Genomic DNA, 24,687 nt, shown 5'->3' with positions numbered 1-24,687 from the left:
AAATTGTTTATCTCCATCTTCACTCTATGGGGACTATATGAGTAGTGATCCTCGTTTAAGTTAACCAACATTTGCTCAAACATTCCTAAATTGTCCATGACGTTTTGCAATTTTTCCATTTTGTTAAGGTGGTTTGAAGCCATCTTCTTTTTTTATTCTTTGCAGAATGGTTTGAACCACTAATACTGTGGGTTCTTATACAAAAAGCGCGGACGTGATGGAAAACATCCCCCTAAAAACATAAAATTGAACTTACCTAGATCATAACCAAACAACGTGCGGACGTGAAGGAAAACATTCCCACTTTTCTCATTTCATATAATCAAACCCAAACTATACTCTCCACATACTCTAAGAAACAATAAAGAAACCCATAATCTACTATTCACACAAACATACCTGAGCTCTTACAAACACAAACACATACCCTCACATTTTTTGAAAAAGAGTTAGTGTTTATAATCACACTAATCTACCTACACACATTGGCAAATGGATTGTTATTTCTTTTCTAGAGTATTGGGGTAGCCCTGAAAAGGACTGTTTTTGGAACTTCAGAGGCACCTGGCTAATGGTGGCACCTTCCGGGTCTGGCACCACAGACACAACGCCTACTCCAGTCATTGGTCCAATTGACTGAAGTTGTTGGAAGAGCTGACGGGGGGTGAGTGGCTTCACTATCCCACTCCTCCATTTGCGGAATAGTGAACACTTCTTCTTCTTCTTCCCTTTGTCTTCTTTCTCTTCTATTCCTCATTCGAGGATGAACAATTACCTCTTGTTGTGGTTGTAACTGTGGTGCAGTCATTACTTGTGGAGGTTCCATCACCCAGGGCTTCACCTCACATTTCTCTATCATGAACACGTGAGACCTTATCCCTCTCTTTTTTTCTTCCTCTTCTTTCAGTTTTCTTTCTTCTTCCTCTTGTTCTATCCTGGCTTCTTCCACAAGGGTCTCTGCAGTCAGCTCATTCAGGAGGCATCTGGCATACTCCAGATGCATCTGAAGTTCCATCAATTTACTCAGTCTGCTGCTCATTTTTCTAGTGTTGAACAATCAACAAGGGTAGCTGGACTGCCGAACGAGTTTCAATTTATACTGAAAGCGCGGACGTGAAGGAAAACATCCCCCTAATAACATAAAATTCATCTTACCTAGATCATAACCAAAACAACAACAACGCGCGGACCTAAAAGAAACACTCACTCACTTTTTTATGCTACCCATCACCATTTTAAAATTTTTTATTAATCACTTCAATAGACTATCCACATACTCAAAGCAATTCAGTCTAACTCCAAATATACACCTCAAACACCAAAAAGACATCATTTTAATCTATTATCCATACCAACTTACTTTATCACTTACTAACACTAACACACCAACACATACCCTCACATTTTTAAAAGCAAGAGTTAGTGTTTATTTTCACACTACTCTACCTACACACATTGGCAAATCGATCGTTATTTCTTTTCTAGAGTATTGGGGTAGCCCTGAAAAGGGCTGTTTTTTTGTTTGCTATGGCATTCTTTTTTTAGTTTCTAAGAATGCGATGTCCTCTGATTATAGACTTTCTGGCGATAGGTCTGCTTCTTCGGAAAGAGAAGAAGAACTCTTTGGTGTCGATACGGCAATCGACAAAGCCTCTGTCAGCTTCAGGTTGCTGCTGCTGTTGTTGTTGTTGCTGTTGTTGCTGCTGTTGCTGCTGTCTCTGAAGTCTGTACTTCTCTGTCCATTCTTCTTTTTCCCTGTTCACTTCTTCTCTGAAGAGCTCTTCTATTAGGTCTTCAGTGATTTTTAACATTCTCACATTCTCTATTTCTTCTGGCTTTGGTATCAGACTGTGTCTGACCCTATGCAAATTCACGTAGGCTTCGTTGAGCTTAGCTAGTTTGGAGCACATCTTCGTAGGAGGATGAGTCGACAATGGATGGTTAGACTGGAAACAACCCCGGTTCTTAAAGTGAAAGCGCGGACGTGAAGGAAAACATCCCCCACACGGTTTTTGAGTCGCAACGTTTAGTGAGTGTCATGAGAGGGATAGTAAGAAATCAAAGAGCATCAATCAAACATTCTTCTAGGTAAACAAAAGACAAAGACATTTTTTTCAAAACACAACATTTTTTATTCAAAAATCACTTAACACTAAACAACAACTCTAACATTTTTTAACAATAATCCAACATTATAACATCAAACATTTTTTTCTAATCACAAACATTTTTTTCTCAATTAACAATCTACTTTAAACAGGGTTGACAACGTTGTGAATGAAATTGTGATTTCCACTGTTGGAAATCATTAGGCCATTGATGGACACTACGTTTCCTAGCTTGAGACAAAAGATAAGCATAATGGTCACAAAACCATCGATCTACTTTCACATCGTTTCTAGCAGAAGAACGAGGATCGAAATGAGTCACTAAATGTTCTAAGGAATAGCCCAGGCTGCGATGATGCAGATAATACACACAGTACTGTCCACACACCAAGGAATCTGTGCCTTGTAATTTCACATTATTGAATCGGGTGGTTTGAGCATTTCTTCTCATAAAGTCGATGATATCGTCTTCCAAAGGGGGCAATCCGTACGAATCGAAATATTCCACACATCCTTCTTGAGGAAAGTAGACGGCTACCCAGTGGGTTCCTGGGAGATGACTGTCGTCCGTGTTGATCACGTAAGCTTGATGGTCTTTAGGTTTGCGATGAGGGAGTTCATCTTTAGCACAGACGACAGGATTCCAAGAAGCCGTATACGAACTGTGGTTCAAAAGGTAATGAAGTTCCCAGGTATCCATGTTTTTTTCTTCTTCACAGGTAATAATAAGTCGTCAATTCGATCCTGACTTTTTGCTTGAAAATGTCTGACGAATAAACGGTTATTCGTTCTGTTTCCTCACTCTGATTCAGGAGAGCTTCGATACGATGGATCTCTTGAGTGGTTAATGGTGGACAAGAATGTTCACGCAAGTCTTTATACCACTGGTACAACACGTCTTTGTTCGAGATGAGACTCCAAGCTTCGTCCAGATACTCGTCCAATTTTTCTTCTTGACTCAACATCAGGCATTTATCGTGTTGAATTTGACTGGGATGATCGTTTTGACATCCATAACAATTTTTCTTGATCAATTCCGTCATTTTGTCGACCAAGTGTTTGGCAAAACAGGAGACTAAATGGGCTTCTTGTTCTGGCCATCTTGACTTCATCATGATTACTTCTTCTTTTTCCAGGGTCTCCTCACATTCCATGTCCAAAGTTTCTCCACTAGGTAATGAGGGATAACAGTCTTCCATGGCTTCTAGTAATCTAGAATGACTTCTCTCAAACTGTTGATTTCTATGGTATTATCGAATTCTGCATACAGGATGACGTTCACTGTCTCTTCCAGTGGCTTTGCAAACTGAAGTTCCACACGAATCTGGCCTGATTTTATAGGGTGGAAATGTCCCTCGTCGCTGCCTTGGTCTGGAGTGAAATCGAAAGCCCACAAAGCATAGCCTCCTGCGTAATCCTCGTACGTAATGCCGTGACTGGTGTTGGTTCCTAACTGACCGGTGGCTTCGTACAGGGACAAGTACGATCTCAGGCAATTTTTGTTGGTAAAGTCAGGTTCGAAAGGTCGGGTACACAAGGTCTTGCCATCGCGACTGACTTCGATTTTCTTCACGTCGAAGTGTTGAAAGTTGAAAGGATTTTTACCCAAAGCTCCGTTGAAGGCTGAATTCGAGACCATACCAATGATCAAACGTTTGGGTAGCTGTCCTTGGAACAGATGATCTTCGATCATGGAATGATGTCCAACGGGAATGGTGAACGTTTTCACTTCCACGCGTCGTATGGGATACTTGGCGGTCGTTCTGCTCAACGTTTGACTGATGTCGTTACCTACTTTGGGTAACACTTCCACGCGTCGTACGTAGAGTTTGGCCTCTTCGATTTTGCTTTTAGGAGCCTTAGCATCCTCAGCCAACAAATGGAAAGCGGTACTGCTACGATTCAGTCTCAAGCGGACATTGACTCCGTTCAGCAAATATTTCTCTTGCAACCACATGTCCAAATGCAAACGATCCATCAGTTCTAAACTCTTCTTATCTAAGATTTTGAGTTCTCTTTGCTCAAAGCCGTTATTGGTTCCATCTACAAGGTCGAACTTGCCCGCTTCGTCAGGTTCCCACAGCACACAAGCATTGAGATGGGTATCCTTGGCATCTATTCCGTACGTCAAGAGATTTTCCAGGTAGGCACGGTAAGGGTAAGTATCCATGCTGCTGCTGACCAGTTTGTTATTCAAGTACAAGTCCACACCACTAAACAAGGAATGCATGAAATTGTTGACGGGAGCTATATTCTCAGTGTCATCTACTGCACCATCATCCTTATCTAGAACTTTGACTTTCAAGTACAAGTAACTGCTATTCAGATCGATGTAATCTTCGGGCTGTCCTTTGATTTCAAACTCGATGGGAGCTGAGGCTGTCAATGAGGAGACGGGATGAAATTCCACCCATTGAGATTCTTGCATCGTCATCATGTTGGGGGGCATGGCAAACAGATCCAGTTCCGTCTTGGAACAAGCGCAAGACTCTCGGTGCATCATTTTTCTCTGTGTCTCAATAATCGAAAACGTCTAAGTCTCGAACGGTTCTTCTTTTCTTAGCCTTTCTCGCTTGAAGTCTGGTGAAAGGGTGTTTTCTTCGTCGTCTCTTTCTGCCTTGTCCTTGCTGAATGCCTGACTCGGTAGCGTGCAGAGCATTTATAGGTGTGTCTCGTCGGCCCAAAATGTCTTTGCCCGTTTGCAGCAAGACATTTTTGCCTGCCCTCATGAAGGCTTCTTTAGGGTTTTGTTTGTCGATGATGACATTTTGGAGAAATTCTTTGCCTTGCGTCAGTGCCGCATCTTTCAAGGCGTGCAATCCGCGTGTCACCATCGGTTTCAAGACTGGGGCCACCGAACGAAAGGCCGATTTTAACATGTCTCCTAAGCCGTGTCCTCGCTGTCGTGCAACCCCTTGGTACACTGGATACATGACTTACTTACGAGTCGTGAGAAAACCGTTTTCGAAAATGGAGTTTCACCGTGACTTTTCCTTTGGTGAATGGAATATTTTGTCCTAAATCTCCTTTTATAGTAATGTTGACCGTGTCCAAATACGACTTGCTGACAGGTAAATAGTGAGGATGGACAAATTCGCGGTGGACGTGGTAAGTGTTTCCACCTTCCTCGTCAGCGTTTGCGGCAGAATCCACTTTGAAAGGAATGACACGCAGTAACGGTACGGAGGTGTGTCCCACCACGTTATACTCCACCACATCGGAGTACACGAACATCAAATTCAGTCCTTGGTTCAGTTCTACCGGGGTACGAAAATACTTGGCAAAACAATCGTTGTCAGAAATGATTGGTAATTCACCTTTTTCTTTTTCTACTTTCTTCCTCAGCTCCATGTCACCGCCTAACATGTCAAACAATTCAGGACAAAATAAGAAAGACATGATTTTAGGCCCCTCAGGAAATTTCATCAGGAAGCGACGAGCTGTTTTGTGGTACTCCAGGGTGACACTTTTTTTGACACTTTCCAAAGCTTTCAGAAACACACCATTAAACCTGGTGGCTATGGTGTTGACCAAATGTTGACCACTAAAATAATAGCCTGGGGGAATGAACAAGTGATAGGTGGTCCACTTTGAATTTGGTGTACGGGTTTTCTTGTCATATTTGCTATGGGTATCCATCCACTGTTGCATTTGCTCGTCATGAACTTCCACATCAAATTTATTTTGATTGGGAAGGACATTGAGGACTTGGGTCGGGTGAATCATTTCTACTAAAGCTACTTCCCAATGGGCTTCGTGATCTAAGGGGATGGCTTGAGGTAATTTGGCCGTGTAACAGCACAACGTGTTGTGGGGAAACACCTCCATGGAACTGTCACTGGGTAAGGTTAAGTAAAATTGGTTTTCGTGACTCATAATTCCAGAGTTCTGTGGCTGTCCGAGGGGTTAGTGGACGTCAGAGGCGTGTCTCCGCCCAAAATGGGGTTCTGATTGTGGTTGGACTGGTGACTGACACTGGCACTGGACACAAGGTTCCCGTTCGAGGAGAATTTCAGGGAGGGATTAGGAAGCAGGTAACCGATGCAACTGCTCAATAAAATGGTCCACAATTGTTTGTCTCCTTGTTGCAAACTCAAATTGGCGATGGCTGCCCCGATGACACAATACAACACGAAGATTTGGCAGAAAAAGACGATTTGCGTTTTAGGTACACGTTCTCCACACCACACCCACAAGGGTTGTTTTTGTAAATCTTGCACAGAAGAACTGGGTGAAGAAGGAGTGGTCGACGTAGCTGCGTCTGATGTGTGAAATGGCATGATGGTCACTTCTTTTTATAGTCGATGACTTGCGAAGCGTCGATCCAAGAATCGAAACTGGGTGGATATCCTTTCCAACGTACTTTGACTTCTTTGACACGTCGTTTGCCCACTTTACGGGTTCTGCGTTCGAGAATGTTTTCGATGTCGTACACGTCGTCTTCTTTTTTGGTGACACGTTGTAACTCGGGCAAATAAAACGTTCCTTTGAGTACTTCTCCGTTCATGTCTTCCAATTTATAGACGGTAGGATGACGGCCATGCACTCGTCCAGTGACGCGAAACAATTCGGTCGTCCAGTTAGGTAAGTAACCTTTGTCGAAAGTGCGTTTGGTTTTGCCAATGCGCACCCAATCTCCTACGGCCAACTCTCCACTTTTCTTGGGGACAGCCCTCGTCGGGGACGTACCGAACAGACGCTCGAACACCATCACTTCGTTGTCGGGAGTCACGTCTTGCGGGGCACGTCCGATGCTTCGATGGTAAGATTGGTTGTACGCTTGCACCAGGTGCGGTAAGATGTCGATATACTTCAGAGTGTGGTGATGCGTAAAATATTTCCACATGCGTTCTTTCAAAGTGCGTTGAAAACGTTCCACGATGCTGGCTTTGGTTTCGGGATTCTCGGTGGTAAAAAAATGAATGTCACGTTTCTTTAATTCTTTTTGGAAAGCTTGGTTCAGAAATTCGGTGCCTTTGTCCGTTTGCCATCGAAGAGGGTGACGACCGCTTTGTTTCAACACCCGTTGCAGGGCTCGCACTAACTCGCTGCTCGATTTGGAAGTCAAGGGCACGACCCAGGCAAATTTGGAAAAGACGTCGATGACACAAAACAAATATTTGTAGCCACGATTGTAGCTTGCCAAATGAGAGACATCGGCTAAATCGGCTTGCCATTGATGATCGATGCCTTCCACTCGGGTGCGACTTCTGGCAAACTTGCGTCGAATGGGTTTGTGTAAAGTGTAGGTAGCTTGTTCTTGTAACCATCGTTGCACTTGAGGTAAACGGAGACTTTTCAGTCGCGTTTTGGCAGCACGATACAATTTTTGAACTCCTACGTAACCTGCAGGATGGGAGGGATCGTAGTAAATGCTGGCTAAGACTTTTTCCATTTTTTTTTGTGTTGGTTGGTGTGTTAATAAGGCACCCACTCTTGGAAGAGGCTACACTTTTTCTCTTGGGGTATTTTCTTGGATTGCAAGGCTTTGCGTGTGCGACCGGCAATAGGTGTCGAAGAGGAGGAGGATGTCTGAGCGGGGGATATCGGTTCTTGTTTCACTTCTGTCTTCATTTCTGTCTTCACTTTCTTTTTCTCTTGTGATGAAGAAGGGGTGGCCATCATCTTTTTAATCCATCCAATTCTGGAGGTAGGTGGTGTTGTTAACTTGCGTACTTTTTCTGGTGGAGTTTGAAACCCTTCTTCTTCTTCTTCTTTTCCTTTTTCTGTCTTGGTCACTGGTACTGGTACTGGTACTGGTGATGGTGCTGGACTTTTCATCAAGGTCTTAAAATCTTTCAGAGTGGGTAGAGCTGTTTCGTCTAAAGCTTTCTGGTGAAAGAGTTGCAGTCGTTGCAAGAGTTGACCGTACTTTTGCGATTTTTCTGTTTCGGACAAATCTTGGCGATCCATCAAGGACTGCAATTCGTGTTGTAACTGGGACATCTCGCTCAGATTGGGATTGGGAGGTAAATGCGAGGTGCGTTGTTCTTGCCACCGATGGTATTCCATCCATCGTTTGTAAGGCACTAAAGCTAGTTTTCGTCCTTCCATGGGGTTGTGAGGGGTCGATTCTGAGATCTTGGGATTCTCGAAGGCCTTTTTATCTTGCTCCCATCAGTCCTCCCAACATGGTTCCCAAGACTCCTTTCAGTATGGGGCCTAACAAGAGAGGCAAAATGCCTCCACGTTGCACTAACATCTTCTTTTTTTGACGAATGGGGATTTTCTTTTGAACCATTTGGCGAAGAACGTGACGATGTTTGCCTAAGCATTGTTTCTGGTGTTTGGACAAAGGGATCGTGCCTTTCAAAACGTTCAAACAACATTCGCACACGGTATCGATGACCTCTTTGGAGGCTGTTTGAATGAGTTTTTTTCGTAGGGGTGGAGAAGCTTTGGACAGGACAGATAACATGTCCCCATGTTTGGCTAAACGTGGTGGCAGTCCTTTCCTTTTCTTTCCTTGGGGTTTTCTGGAGGGTGACATCTTTGAGTCTTTAGGAGCACCAAAAGAACACTGATACCCTACTTGGTCACAGGCCTTTTTTATACTGGAACGCGTCGCCACTGATTGTCTTTACGGCGTATCAACTTCATGACAGGCATGACACGTCGTGCAGGGGTACGTAACGGACTAAATCGAGTCAGTTCTTGCTTGGACAAATCCAGTAAACTTTGTAACATGCCCGATCTTTCATGGACTTTGATTTTGGGAGAAGGTACTTTGTGAGCAGCAGCCACTGCCACTAAATTGGAGGGTCCTGCCACTGGGGAAGTTCTTTTGGGGGTCATCAACGGAGAAGTTCTTGGTGTGATTAACGTCTCCAAATACTCTTCAGTTCCTGGTGACATCAACGGAGAAGTGGATAAACGTGAGGCTGTCGGAGACACAGTCACCGCTGTGGCAGGTCATGGTTTGCGAGTGTAAGGCTGTGTCCTGGCCGCAGTGCCTCTCTTACGACTAGTTTTCTTCTGTGGACTTTTCTTTTTCTGGGGACTTTTTCTCTGTTTCTTTTTCTTGGGGCTTCTTTTCTTTTTCCGGGGTGGTGTCTGGTAAGAGGAGGGTCCTGCCACTGGAGAAGATCTTCTCTTTGGGGACCTGGTCTTTTTCTTCTTGGGGCTTCGTTGGACATTTGTCTTGGGGATAACTTTGGGGGCATTAGGATCCCATCTTAAGAGTGAGCGAATGATGACCCCTCCTAGAGTACCGCTCCCTCCAGGTTTCAAAATGATTTGTTTTTTGGTTTGAGTGTCGATGCGGGGATCGGCCAGTTGGACCAAAGCGACTTTGTTTCGATCGAAAAAGCGTTGGGTTTGATGAGGAATCTGAATGATTCCTTGGAGTAATTGACGTGCCGTCACCGTAAACCATCGTAAGACTTCTTTGAGACTAGCTTCTAAGACACGAGCTCGTGTTTGTGGATCTTTTTCTCGACTGATGCCATACAAGGCACGAATCAATTTGACGGGAAGATGCGACTGAAGGGACGTCATGTTCGCACTGTGTGAGACAGACGAGAAAGGGTCTGAGGTTTTTATAGATTTTTTGATGGGGAGTGAAATGAAGTCGAGGACGGAGACGAGTACAGGACAGGCCCTCCGTCTTGGCACCAGTGGTGAAACAAGTGGGTATGAAATCGCAAATCCTCGGGAGTGGTAGGTTTCAAATCGACGAGTAAATAGGCGTGTGGCGTTTGAGTGGCATCGTCGTACGCCTGAGTCAGCCAAGGCGTTCCTAACTGTTTGGCTAAGACTTGCACTTGCGATTTATCTCGAGGGCTTTTAAACAAGACCACGTAATGTGCATTGAGACTGATGGTGCGATGGGCTTTACTTTGTTGAAACAAATTTTGGGTGATGTAAACGACACTGGCATTACGGTGATGCCCTTTGCGCGTGAACCACAATTTAATTTCTTCTTCGTCTTCTCCTAACATGTCGTCGAAAATGACCAAATGGGTTTGACGGGAGTCAGAGACGATGCCGTCGTCTTCTTTAGGAATGCCTTCCACAAACACGATGGAATCGCCTTGACTTTCTCGCAAAAGGCTGTACGCCGATTGCCACTCTTTGTAACACCACACGATCCGTTGAGGTGGCCGATCGATCAAATGATGTTTATGTTCGATCAAACGTTTGACGAATTCGGTTTTGCCTGAACCGCTAGGTCCAGCAATGAGCATGTTAAAGGGATGGCGAAGATACAAAGCCTCCCAACTGGCACGATCTAAGTGTTCGTCGATGACTTTGACAGTAGAGGAAGAGGGAGCAGAGACAGCAGAGGTAGCCATGGTGTGAGAAATGTCACTTGTGACACGAAAAACAAACAAGACAAGAGTTTATATACTTTTTTCAGAACACGTTTATTGAATGTTTCAAATATGAACACGAAAGACAAAAATACATACAACCCAAATAGTGATGTACAGGAATATAAAACACAGCAAAGCGATCAAAGTGGAATATAAACAAGTGTCTGTACAACATGTTTTGGGTAACCAAGATGTCCTAGGGACAGTGTGTAATGTTCTTACAGTCTCTACATGAGGTATTGTCACACAAGTGTCCTCCCGAATGACCTTTCAGGAATGTCCATGACAGTCCTGTCCTGAAGCGAGTGGTTGTTCTCGGTGACGGGTTCTTCTGGCACCGTCACTAACACAGGTTGAAAAGTAACTTTTTTCCTTGAACAACTCTTGTGCATACTGGGCCACTTCTTGGGTCCAAGCCTCAAAACCCCCCTTTTTCCAGTCACGAACATCTGTCCAATGAGGGTGTAAGTCACAAGCTACACACACATCGTCATACACGTCTTGGGTAGCTAAAAGTTGACGAATCTTTTTTTCCTGTTGAGGTCGAGAAGTATCCAGATGAAACCGCAAGGCTTTGAGCAAAAGGAGTTTTTCGTGACCATTTAAGGCCATGGAGGTGGTAAGTACTGATCGTAAAGAGTCCACAAAGAATCGGCTGGTAAACGAAATCCCAGAAAACAAGTCACTAAGACACACACCACTTGTCGTCCCAAATTGAATGGATAAAGTTCTTGTAATAATCGATGGTAATGATCCACGGTTTGAATATGGTCATTGAGTTCCTTCCACGGAATCTGTTGGATGACATACGACATAAGTCGTGGCATAGCTGCCTGTTTTTATAGTCTCTTTGTTTCGAAAAGAATACACGTACTTTCTAGCCAGTGATCTTCGTTCTCCAGTGGGGAATGTAAATCTTGCATACTGTAACCGAAACGTCAGAGTTCGATTAGAAGTTTCCTCTTCCGCTAAGTAGATTCCACGGAAAATATGTTGGTAATCCTTTACCTCGTCTTCCTCAATGGGTTGCTCTAGGTGAATCTCGAAGTAACCAAAATGATCAACACGTGAATCATCGGGGGCCTGGAAGTATTGAACAAGGTCTGACCATTGAAACAATTTCTGACGAATCAGTTCTCTTATACCCTTCAGGTACCAGTGGTTCAAACACCGGTGACGTAACGGATGCAATTGTTCTTTACGTTTCACTTGTATTTTGACCAGCTCTCGGTAAATGCGTTCTCTCAACTCCACAGGCAAAGCACGAATGTTCTCTAGCAAAGTATCCATGAATAGGTCATACTAAATCCTCTTTGGTCTGACACAAGAAATGTACTGTTTGCACAAACATGGTTTTAATTCATTGTCGAATCTAAATCGTTTCACCACTAATCTACACATTACAATTCGTTCAGAAGTTTCCTCTTTCACTAAGTTGACATTGCGTGAAAGATGTTGGTAATTCGTTAACTCTTCCTCTGGAATTCGATGCAGTACGTTTACAATGTAGTAGATAGAATCGTCAATACCAAACCATTCCTTTTTATAACCAGGAGGTCGTTGATCAATGTCTGTCCAATGGAACACTTTCAACTCAATCAGTCCTTGTATAGCCTGAAGGTACCAGTGGTTCAAACACCGGTGACGTAACGGATGCAATTGTTCTTTACGTTTCACTTGTATTTTGACCAGCTCTCGGTAAATGCGTTCTCTCAACTCCACAGGCAAAGCACGAATGTTCTCTTGTAAAGTATTCATGAACAGATTATTATGGTAAGAAGTTACTTCAATGTCTCGGTCCCAATAACGGTAAGTAATGACAATTCGGTGACCATCGAGCATGTTCAACGTAGGCCGAATCTTGCGGTTCCCAGTGGTGAAGTGACACACCGCAACTCAAGCACTTGACTTTATCTCCTTCGCCCAAGTAGAAAAATCCGGCTCTGGCTAATTCTTCGGGGGTCGGTCCTCCCAGATACTTAGGCCATTTTCCTTTGAACGATTGAAGACGATTTTCAAAGTCGCAGTATTCCGACAAACGCACAGGGAACGAATATTCGTCTTTCACAGGTTCGTTTCGATGAGGATTGAGTGACATGGGCAGGAGTTTGCTCAGGGCTGGATGACATCCGTAGGGGGGTAGACGTGAAGGTGAACATTCCCCTTTAAAACGAAACCCAGTAAAATGTCCAAGAGGACGAGCGGCATCACTTTCGCATCCCACAGGTTTGACACGCACAGCATCGCTTTCCATGATAGGGGTAGGGACACTAAAGTTCCCATGATGCTTTACGGCATCGCTCAGGTCACAACGTACAGCATCGTACACATCGCAAGGCTCACAATCGCACTCGTCTGCAAACTCCGTTACGCAATTACAATGGTAACCACATGGACAATCGCAGTTTCCTTCCGGACATTTTCCGTCGCAATGCCTGGGTCTTATCCATCCAGTATTAGTCACACTAGAGGAAGATACAACTTTTTTACAATCCCCAAACTGGAACGATGTCTCTTTCAAAGTATTCATCTTGTTCGCTCGGTCTTGGTAGTCCCAATGAACTATCGATCTTGCCTAGGGTTCCTTTTTATATACAGACCAATACCAACGTGACCGTACGGTAAGGTGAAATGATTGGGAAGTCGCACTCGCTTCTGGTACACGATTTGATAGACTTTTTCCAAGGGTCGACTGACGATGTGGTGAGTGGGTAAACGTACAATCTTGTTCGGTTGATAGGTGGTCACTTTAAAGTTTCCATCCTCTCCCGATTGCAAGGCTTCTTTCAATACCCCAAAGTTGACCACTCGACTGGTACGATAATTCAGAGTCAGTCCTTTCACTTTGCATGTCGTGTGCACTTCTCCTTGTTTGTCCCGGTATTCGTAGCCGTAATTTTTGGGACCGCCACTGACGAAACTTAGAATCTTGTCGTCGGGATGCTCGTTTGTCCAGGCTCCTAAACGGTCTCCTTCGATGTTAGGGTGATGTTGAATCGGGTGATGGATGTAAATGCAACTGTCCGTGTCAAAGTACAGGACGCGTTCTTCTAACAGTTCTAAAGCTTCGTACAATTTTAAGCGAGCATGGGCTGTCACGTAAGCCGCAATGATGACATTTCCAAAAGGGTCGTCTTGTACAAAGTCCAGATCTTCTTCGTAATTGACCAAGATTAAATTCTCTCGAACGACGTCCACGTGTTTCATGTATTTGGTTTTGTCGTGAATCATCTGGAAGTAGCGGAAAGGTTCTGTCAAATATTCCGTCTTGGGTAAACACGGTCGTTGTGCCATTTTACCCCACAAGCAATTTAACATCACTTTGGCAAACGATCGCCTGCCTTCGTTTTTCTCGATGTGGTCTAAAGTGATGCCTTCTTGTTCGTAATATTTCTCTTTGAATTTTATTTGGTCTTCGGGAGTGTGACACCAGGACGGATAGCCACTGGCTTCTTGCTTCAGTTTCAAAAAGGCATCCACGTAGTCTGCGAAAATGCCTTTCTGAGTAGAGTCACCCTTGTGGTATTGTTGTGTCTTGGGAAAGTGGCAAATTTCGTACACTTCTAACAGTTGGTATCTCATGTCCAGAGCTTTGAACAATTCTACGCTGACCCAGGTTCCCGTCAAGGCCCGTTCTTCCTGGCTGTGCTGACAAGGTTGGTCTTGGTTGCACGTTTCGGCACAAGTACGGCACAAGGGAAACATCAGTTTGCCTTGACAATGGTGAGGTAAGACGGGATGGTATAGGTTCGTGGGAGGCAAAACTTTACACTTGATCAAGCCTTCGTATTGTCGAATGTTTTTCAGGTCGATGTGTTCCGTGAACAATTGCGGGTGCCCTACAGGAAAGCGACAATATTTGCACACGTAGGGATACAGCGAACACACGTCCAAGTATTTGATTTCTTCTCCTTTCTCTTCGTCGGCTTGGTACAGCAAACAGGTGGCATTGGTCCTTCCTCCGTACAAACTATCCCTCGGGTTCAGCGGGTCCATGAACTGGTAACTTTCCACGAGGCGTTTAAACTCGGGATCGGTTTTCATACGGTGATCGTACTCGTGTTCCCACATTTCCACCACTTGGTATCCTTCCTGTTCTAACTTTAGGCGCCGCTGACAAGTGTCCTGGTACAAGTCTTCCATGGTTCGTTGCAAAAACTGATTTTTAGTGCCACGGTCAGGGTAACAGACGGGACATCCGTGAAATAAGCAACCGTTAAACTCGTACACGATCTTAGGGTTTTCTAAGTCCCAGCCATCGACCGAATACGTTCCGATGGTCTTTTCGCCCCCTCCGTTGCGGGCATGTTGAATCCACTTGTCTTCCTTGTCGCACAAGTAATGTAACCAACGTAGGGCTTTGACCGAGTATTGACGTTTGACAAAGTGGGTCGTTTGAGGACTGATGACAGCCACGGTGTTTTCAGGCATGAATCGTTGTCGATACACTAAGGAACACGCTTTGGCAATGGTGCAAGCTTCTTTCAAAGGATCGACCCCTCCGTGTTCCATGAACAGTTCTCGAAATTTTCCACAGCAACGCCGTAAAATGTCCACGTCGGAACGACAATACTTTAGCATTTCTTCCTGAAAGTCGAAAGGGTCCGAGGCGTGAATCTGGTACCAAGCGTAGAAAGCTTCTCGTTGTTCGGTACGCATGTTGTCGGGGTCGTAATAGTGAGCCTCAGGCAAATGGGGTAGAACGGCATGTTGATTGGCTTCCGTATTGAAAAAGTGTGGAAAGTACCCTTTAGCCATTTCTGTCATTCCAAACGTTTTAGGCATTCGACTCAAAGGCATGGCCAAATAGCTCATCGAATCTTTAAACTGCACTTGTCCCACTTGCATGAAAATGATTTTGGCTCCGTTCAAAGTCACTTTAGGACGCTCGGTGCCTTGTTCCGTATAGTATCTAAGAAGAAACTGTCCATCGTATCCGGAGAAATTGTGAGCCATCACCGTGGCATGACGATGACAATCTCCGTAACGTTCGATGTCCTCTTGGCTCCACGTCTTGTCGACGGGGTCTAAGACCCATTGGGCAAAATCGGCTAACGTGTTTGGTCCCCGAAAGATTTTTTCACGTCCTCCGGGAATCTTGCTGCAGTGAGGGCAATGACTGAAGATAGGTTCTTGAATGCACTTCTCGCACGCTCGATGAGCCACGCAGAAATTAGGAATGTGAATGCCAGTCTCTTGCATGCATTCGAAATCGAAAAAGATGAAATTGCCTTTCTTCTTGTGACCGTCCTCTTTCTCTGTTTGGGGTTGGTATTTTTGCACGTAACATTCGTGTTCCAAGTCCACGATGTGATGACAAATGTGACATTTCTTTTTTCCTGAACATACGTGTGCCTTGGTACTATTGGTACGTATGCCTTGTCCACACGTAGAGCACAATCTCAGGAGTTGACAAGCGCATTTTTTCTGTGAACCTTGCGTCTTCAAATGTTGTTGGTAACAGGTAGGGCTGACAAACGTGCGCAGACAAGTTGAACAAGGCACTGGTTCTTCGCTCAGAAATGGTCATCGTGATGATAAACATGAATGTATTTTCCGTCCTTAAAATCTTGGCCTCGAAACAATAGAGGCCCGCGCATTTCTTGAGGGTGCACTTTCAAGGTGTATCGTGGAGCTAGGACATCTTGCAATTTTTGCATCTCAGGAATGCCGCAGAGTGTGTCTTTGGGCAGTCCCGCTTGTTGTAACAGGAGTTCTGCTTCGTTTCGTTGTTTGGCTCGGTCGGAACGTTGAATAGTGTCCCAGGTTCTTTTCCATTCTACCGTGTCGTTCTTGTTGGCATAGGTTCGTCCCACCACGATGGCACGGGCTAAACACATCTGGTCATGAGGGTTGTTAATTCGGACGAGACTCGTTTTGGTGTTGCGAAGGTCGTCCACCAATAACATCTTTTTGCGTCCTGTCCCTTGAGGAGGAGAGACGTGGGTCATGTCCAGTGTGGCTTTACCATCGGTGATGTCAAACTGATCATTAGATTGTTGTACGTGTTGAATCTTGTCCATGACTTTGGAAGCAGTCAATTCTGCAGGGGTGCTAAACTCGATCCAAACAGGGGATTTCAAACCGTCGTGTTGTATGGAAAGTCTCAAGCGATCGTCTTCTTTGGGTTGACATTGTCGCTTGAGTGCAGTGAGCAAAGAATCCCACACCTCGGTGATGAACACTTCTGCTTTCTCTAACGGCACTTCAGCCTTGAAATCTTTAAACTTCACCGTGTATTTGTAAGCCGTGGTTCTAAATTTTCTAGAGGAGCGCTTTTCCGTCTCTCGAATGGAATAGTACTTTTCAGGGTTGACAAAGGGTGGTGGACTTGGTTTAGAGGGTTCGGATTCTGGTTCACTCATGTCCTCTTCAAAATCACTGGCATGAATTTGTGCCAAGATTTCAGCCCTGGTACGAGGCGATAGATCACGTTTCTGCCTCTTACTTTCTTCTTCTTCTTTCTTCTCGAATGAATGGGATCGTTTCATCTTGAAAGCAAAAAGTCAAATGACTCAAGTTCAAACACCATAAACTACTTTATAGTCATAGCAGACCAGCATATATAAAAGGGTGTGTGTCTTGTCCTTTCACTATTCATTTCACTCTCAAGCCGAGCACAACGATGGAAGAGACTAACCAGATGGAACGTTTCGTCAGAGCTTTGCGAGGGGTCATTAGAAAATTCTCTTCAGACCAGCCTACGGACTACTCTCCTTCCTTTCGAGATAAAAGTCAAGATACTTGCTATATCTGTCAGAAGAAAGGGCATTGGTCTTCAGAGTGTCCAGACCGTCAAAAAAGAACAAAAACAGGAACTAAAAAAGACAAAAGTCAAGATACCTGTTATTATTGTAAAGAAAAAGGACATTGGTCTCCAGATTGCCCAAAAAAGAAACAAGAGGAGTCAGAAGAAAAGAGGAATTCTTCAGAAGAAGAAAGGGATTCTTCAGAGGAAGAGAGGGATTCTTCTGAGGAAGAAGAGGAAGAAAAAAGACAATTCTATTTACAAGAGGCAAAGAAACAGGAGAAGAAGAAAAGAAGAAGGGAAGAAAATGAGGAAAAGACGGTGAAAAAATTTAAAAAACAGAGAGAGTAAACAAGGAGAAAGAAGAAGTCAATGAACTTTTTATTAAAGTGTTGTGTTGTGAATTGGATTGTAAAAAAATGGAGAAAAGAATAAATGAATGATAAAAGGTAAGTGTCTTTGAGTTGTGATTTTAAATAAGAAGCTACACTCACGCACTCATACACAGACACGTACTATAAGGGTAAAATGGGTGGTTTTTTTTTTTTGAGTTATTGGCAAATTGAAATTGTATTTCTTTTCGAGAAATGTGGGTGGCCCTGAAAAGGGCCTTTTTCTTCATGGTGAAGGGGTGAGTTTAAGCAATCAACTTTAACTGCCTTATGCCTTTGCCACGGCCAAGGCCTACTTCTGGACTGCGTAATGTTGATGATGATTGGGTTGAAATCACTAAGGGTGGTACGGTAGGCTTAGTCACAGGGTTGACGTGTTTAGCTCGGGAAGGTCGTATTCTCTTCGGTCGTGATAAAGAAGTCTGATACATTTGTTTCAGACTTCTTAACTCCGCTAAAATGTCCAACAGTACCGTGACCGTTTGATTTTCACCCTCTTGTTTCTTTGCTGCTACTTCTTCTTGCTGTTGTTGCTGTTGTTTTTTTCTTACCTCTTCTTCTTGTTGCTGTTGCTGTAGGAGAAAAGCCTGTTCCGCTTCCTTTTGTCGTTGTATAAATTTCTCCAATTCTTCTTTCTGTCTCTGTCTAAAATTCTCCACTTGCGGTAATGAAGAAGGTAACGAAGGTTCCGGAACAAATTCTTGCGAGGAGAGAAAATCCACAAAATCCCAATTCACCTCTTCTGAAAGTAAGTCCGAGTTCCCTTGGGCAGTCTCCCCTGCTGCTGGTGCACCCCAATGGATCGTTTTCTGAGTTTCCGTCATGTTGAATCACTGTCGCATAGACTGACTGCACACAAGCGCTAGCGAATCTATATAGACTACGTGACGTCACAGACTGCACTCTTCGGATTGGATGCGGGCTGACTGAATTCTGTAACGCGTGTTCGGATTGGTGAATGAACTCAATCCGTTTCAATCCTTCCTGTCCCTATAAATAAGCGCCGTTCACTGCATTGATTCACCTATTCTCGGAGCCTCAACATGTGGACAGACGTTGAATCTTCAACCCTTGTGTCAACAATGATGTTCAGGACGGACATGCTCATGTATGTCCGATCCAAGTGGACCGTTGTCCACAGGACCAACAGCAGCCTGTGGATAAGAAGAGTCTATATAGAGAGACAAGGTTGCCTCAAAAGGACTCTGATGTATGGCCCTGCTGTAAGACGAAGTTTGAGGACAAGAAGATGTCGCAAATGCCCTTTATGTTAAGGGCATATTAACATAAACCAAAGGCCCTTTTCAGGGCCAGCCATATTTCTCGAAAAGAGATAGCCTTTCCATTGCCTACCCCTTTTTTAAAAAATTTTTAAAAATTCCCCTTGTCCGTAGAGTGTCCCACGATTTTTCGCCATGTTAAATTTCCACTGTCCGTAGAGTGTCCCAAGGGGTTCTGTAATGCTAATTCCCATTGTCCGTAGGGTATCCCCATTCACTACTTTTCCTTCATCACCAAAAGCCATTGCCATCACTTACGCATTATACTGTGTTCTTGACTTGCCTAATCAATTTCTATAATTTTTTTGGTCATAATACTACTGTCATCCCCAATATCAAACCCTCCTGGACAATTATATGAGGACAATGTAACAGGATGATCTTGTATTATTAACTAGATTTTGAATCATCCTTACCCTGGTTTAATAATACTGTTTGAATACCTGTTTGAATTCTAATTTCATAATACATAATTAATATGATTTCATAGTGCCTTATACAGTTTCATTCATTCTTTAAAGAAAGTGCACTCGTTTAAGATATGTTAGCCCCTTGACAAATGTGTTCTTAATTTTACGGCACTTTTATCAGTATTTACTTACCTGAGGAAAACAATTATCACTTGCTTACCTATTGGTAATAGTCAATTACTATCAAATATCCACCATTAAAAAAATAATAAGACCCTGTTTAAATATTTAGATTACTCGTAGTTGTTTCCTGCTTAAGTTATTAAATCGTCATATGATAGTATCAAAGGCTTTTTATAATTTAGTTGTGAAGTAGTCTTGTGGATAAATATGTACATGCTATTAAACAGATATGTACTTAATCCTAAATCAAATTCATTTGTATTCAAACGTGACCAAGTATTCGAGTAAAATCTAACTACAGTAAATAATAGCAATCAATGATACCATCTCCTCAAATGAGCAAGCAACTTCAAATAACAACTTTGATTCTTTGAATACCTCTAACACTTAAAATATTAAAGAATTCCATTTAACAATATCTGCTATCTCAAAATTTAGAATCTATACAACTTCAGTGTTCTAGAGACTACATGATATTCATCTCTTCGCTGACTGTTTAATGTTATGTCCACGAGACTCCTGAATGTTGTTTTCACGTAAGCTTCTAATTTGTATAACCTTCGACTGTACTACAGTCAGTTTCTCTCACAATCTGTATCATACTAAATTGCTGTGTGGAAATTCATCACATTTTTTTCTAAGTCTTTCAATCATCCTCCAAAGACTGACAAATCTGGAGTCCCTCTCCGTGGAGATCAATTGTCATATATACAATATAATGCAATCACGAATAGTTTGACCAACGTTTGTGTGTGCAGTCCTAACTTTAGATCACATACTATTTCAAACGGATTTAAAATTTGCAACCCGTTGTCGTGTATAAGAATCTCAAGCAGTGAATGTTGCTCTGCTTGTATGTGTTTTTGTGATAAAAGCATTTTGGTCTAACAAAGATGAAGATTAATGTTAATTGTATGATTGTTATTAAGAGTTATTATAAATTTTAGTTGCATCTCACATGTTCTGTATTGTTTCCATTGGAATTATATCCCCATTTGACCTCTCGAAACTGTGTAAGTCATCGATGTTTTTAAATATGCTTTTCGTTCATGTCGTTTATGTTTCATAACAATATTGTACAATCTAGAAACAATGTATTTTTAGTTACAGTGAAGTTGATTGAATAGCGTTTTTTGTTGTAAGTTGGATTATTGATTTTGGAGTTAATTGTTAGGGAAGCTGTAAATTGTGATACACATTTCCTGTCGATTGCCTTGAAAATTCTATGTTTGAAGAGAGCACAATTAGATTTTACTATGTTCTCAGCAAAGCATTTGTACAGGAGATATTCAAGCTGCTAAAACCGAAGGTACCAGTCGTTACCATTTTTCTGTTAGACTTGGATCTTTTGTAGCAACGCCTATCGCTTATATATTACCTGTTTACTGTAAACCCTCCAAATTTACACCTTCTTTCAATTCTCTTCCCTTACCTCTTCCATATCCAATATGATAATTCTCTTGTGTCGTTTTCTTTCTGTAGGGTTTTTATTCCTTCCTTGTCACATCGCCTTCCTCATAGTATATCTCATTTACGCTGATCGCGATGCTTGTCATATAGGTAAACGAAGTTTACTCAAATGGAGAGGTAATAATGATAGATTTAAAAGTTGGATACCAACTAGTGAGATCAAAAATCTTTAATCAAATTATTGCAAATCGTTTCGTAAGGACAGATTTACATTTCACTTTTTTTTTTTTTTTGGAGGGTTCTCTCTCCTTTTGATCTTCACAGACCATTTAGGGAGGCCCTCCTGCCCTACATGTTTGTATTTGTATTCTGTATGTTTAGCTATCGTGTTATTGCTTTTTTGAATTGTAAAATTTCAATTAATTTTTTTTTTCTTTTAAATATATTTTATTCTTCTATTTTTTCAATATATTAATCTGTGCTGAACCAAATTTCTTCTTCTATCCTTTTTTTCTCCTCCTCTTGTTGTCGTCTTCTCCTTTCTTGTCTTTTTGCTTTCGTCATTTCCTTAAGTGCTTTCCTTGCTTCTGGGCTTGTTTCCCGTTTCTCTTCTTTAGTCGAATTGGTTTTTTTGGGAGCTTCTTCCTGCCCTTGTTTTCTATTCTCTGTTTATAGCGATTCTGAATTTTCGTTTGGACTGATTTTTTCTTGCTGCGGTGTCTTGTTGATTTGGATTATTTCTAATAGCCTGGGTGCTTGTGTTTTCTGGATCTGTTGTAATCTGAATACTATAGTCTCCTGTATTGTGTCATTTTCTTGCTGTAGTGGTTTGGTCCCATGAAGCAGTTGTGATTGTATTGGTAACACTTCTTTTTCTTGTAAGCTTCGTTTTGTTTGTTGTTGTTGTAGGTTGTTTTCTAGTTGTTGCTGTGGTTTTATCTTCTTTTGTTGTTGTTGTTGTCCGGTTTCAATATCTTGTTGGATTAACGTGTTATTTTGTTGTTGTCTTTTCTCTTTACTTCGTGCTTGTGTCTGTATTTGTAGTTGTTGTTATTGTTGTTTACATCCCTGTAGTCCGTTTTCTACTGGAAGCTGGGCTTGATTCTGTTGTTGTTGTTGTTGTTGTTGATTTTTATTCTCCTGTTTAGTATTGGTAGTTTCATGCTGGTCTATATTTCCTAGTTGTTGCTGTGATTTTATTGTCTTTTGTTGTTGTTCTTGACTAGTTTCAATCACCCGTTGTTGTTGCCCTGATTGTATCTGTATTTGTTGTTGTTGCTGTTGCCTTTTATGTCCTTGTTGTTCATTTCCTACTGAAAACTGGGTTCGCGTCTGTTGTTGTTGTTGTAGTTGAATATTTTGCCCTTGCTTTTTGTCCGTAATTTCTTTCTGTAGTGAAATTTCTCTTCCTTGTTGTTGTTGTGGTTGTATTTGTTCCATTCTTTGCTTTTGTGCTGCTTGTTTCGGTATTTCCTGTTCTTGTATTTGTTGTCCCTGTACTTGTAGCTGTTGTTGTTGTTGTTGCTGTAGTCCATCTTGTGATATTGGTTGTTTTTGTTGCTGCATACTTCCTATTACCATTTGCCTGCTGGATATGTTTGTTGTTGTTGTCATTGCTGGTACTATCTTTTCCGAATTCTGGGGACATTTGAATGGTGTGTGACCTGTTTTCCCACATCTATTGCATGTTCTGTCATATATGCATCCTTTATACCAAGACTTGGCTAAGAACCCGAATATGTAAAAGGCTTTCTTCACTTTCTTCATATTACTTCTTTCTATTTCTAGTATCTGTGTTCCGTCTAATATTGATGTTGTTTCTGTCGTTCTATTCCGTGCTGAGCTAACTGGAATATTAAATTTTTCCTCAAAAAGCTTCACTATTTCTTCTATTGGAATTTCAAGCGGGATGTCTGTTACATGTAATTCTCCTGTTCGTTTCTTTATCTCCCTTATCAGTGGTTCTGGTTCCTTTATTGTCACCTTTTCTTTCCCAATACACATCTCTCCATATGGTAAAATCGGTTTCTTCCCTTTCGGTCTTACTATATAGCCTTTGTATCCATTAGGGTTTATGGAGTATACTCTGTTCATACATTCTGGGTTGGCTATTTTCATGGCTATCATTACCGTAGTAAGATTTGGTATATTTTCCCTCTGTATGTGCCTCATATCTATTTCTTGTGTTCCTTCTCTATATGTACATTGTAGGTAGCTTCTTCCATGCGTCTCTACCCTTTTCAGCTTGAAGAATTTCTCAAGGTAATTGACTTCTCTTCTAGTCGCCATATTGCCTCGTGTTGCACGTGCTCCAGTTTCGGTTTCTTGTTTTTCCATGTTGAATTCCTGTATTTGTAGATTTGTTAATTGATATAAGTTGATTCTTACCCTTTATAAGATTTGGAGTCCGTAATGGACAGTAATGGACAGTAAAGATATTCCTGTTGGGGGTCCCAGGACCTCTAAACTGTTTGCTTTGTACGCGCCATTGCTATAACTGACTGTACTTCTCAACAAGGAGTGTAAGATTTACATTTCAATGGCCTGCACATATTAAATGTTCTATTCGTGTTGTTGTTAGTGCGCACTCTACCATCAAGTTAAAAATCTTAAGGAACCAAAAATGAAATTTTATATTTGTTTGACGACCATAAACTTCTAGCTGTCCACGGTTTAACATCTCCCAGATTAGCAGATGCACATAGATATTAAAATAAAATGTATTAATCGTTTTAGCGCGATGATATTTTACATTGTACGGTGATTTTTCTGCTACAAAAACTTATTCATATTGAGGTGTTATACCTGGTTCATAAGCAAATTTATCTTCGACGACAATAAGTATATACATTTCTAGATCGTACTTGGGATACCTCGAATCCTTATGCGCTGCATCTTGACTGCTAGCAGTATTGGGATTCTTCGAATCCTTATTCACTGCACTCTGGTTCTGTAATGACACGTGATTGCATTGAACTGCGATCTCAATGTCAAGGTCAGCTGGAAGACTTGATAATCTTTTTATCAAAGACATATACATTTGTCTAATTAATGTAATAAAATGTCCGATGAAAGAATAAGTATCATCAAATCTTAAATATAAACCTGCTGCTAGACGCTGTTAAAATATTTTTTCAGTAATGAAAAAACAGAACAAAAATATGTAAACGTACCAGTTGAACATGATCTTTACTCAGCTTTTATAGTGTTAATGACATATTCTGAGGTATCAGAACTTGACAAATACGAACAAATATGTGTTCGATGTGATAGAGATACTGTTATGAAGTGGGTTCTCTGTTGTCTGACAAGGGAAGGTCTAAGAAATATTCTGAAAATTGATCTGCAACTAAACTGCTAGCAGTGGGGTGCAAATCACTATAATTTTGTGTTAATTATAAAATATGGATAGATTTGTTACTCGAGCTAAAGAGGTGAATCCTTATCAATTTGAAATGGCAATAAGGGGTATGTTCCATGGTGATATTAACGATGCGGCTCACTTCGAGATAGAACGAGAAACAAATAATTTGATTTTGTTATGCAACATAAAAATGTATCATATGTTGCAATACGGCAAGATCTCTGTCGAATAAGATAGAGAAGCACTAAACAGGTCTATCAATAGTTGCTTGACTAAAAGCGAAATTGCAAATCTTTTAAAAATTAGGTGATTCATATCGATAGACAATTTTGTCAAGCAATGTTCTTAAAAACGTCGAATTTCTTGTGCCATTATTAACACTAATGACTGATACTGGATTAATTTTAAAATGTCTTGCTGCTGATGAGATTGATGAAAATAGTATTTCTTCACTTGTAGCAGAGTTAGTTGCTACAA

The sequence above is a fragment of the Sinohyriopsis cumingii genome, chromosome 4 (assembly GCF_028554795.1).
Source record: "Sinohyriopsis cumingii isolate HCF-2022 chromosome 4, ASM2855479v2, whole genome shotgun sequence".
In the NCBI taxonomy this organism is placed as follows: Eukaryota; Metazoa; Mollusca; class Bivalvia; order Unionida; family Unionidae; genus Sinohyriopsis; species Sinohyriopsis cumingii.
This window is presented reverse-complemented; position numbering follows the sequence as displayed.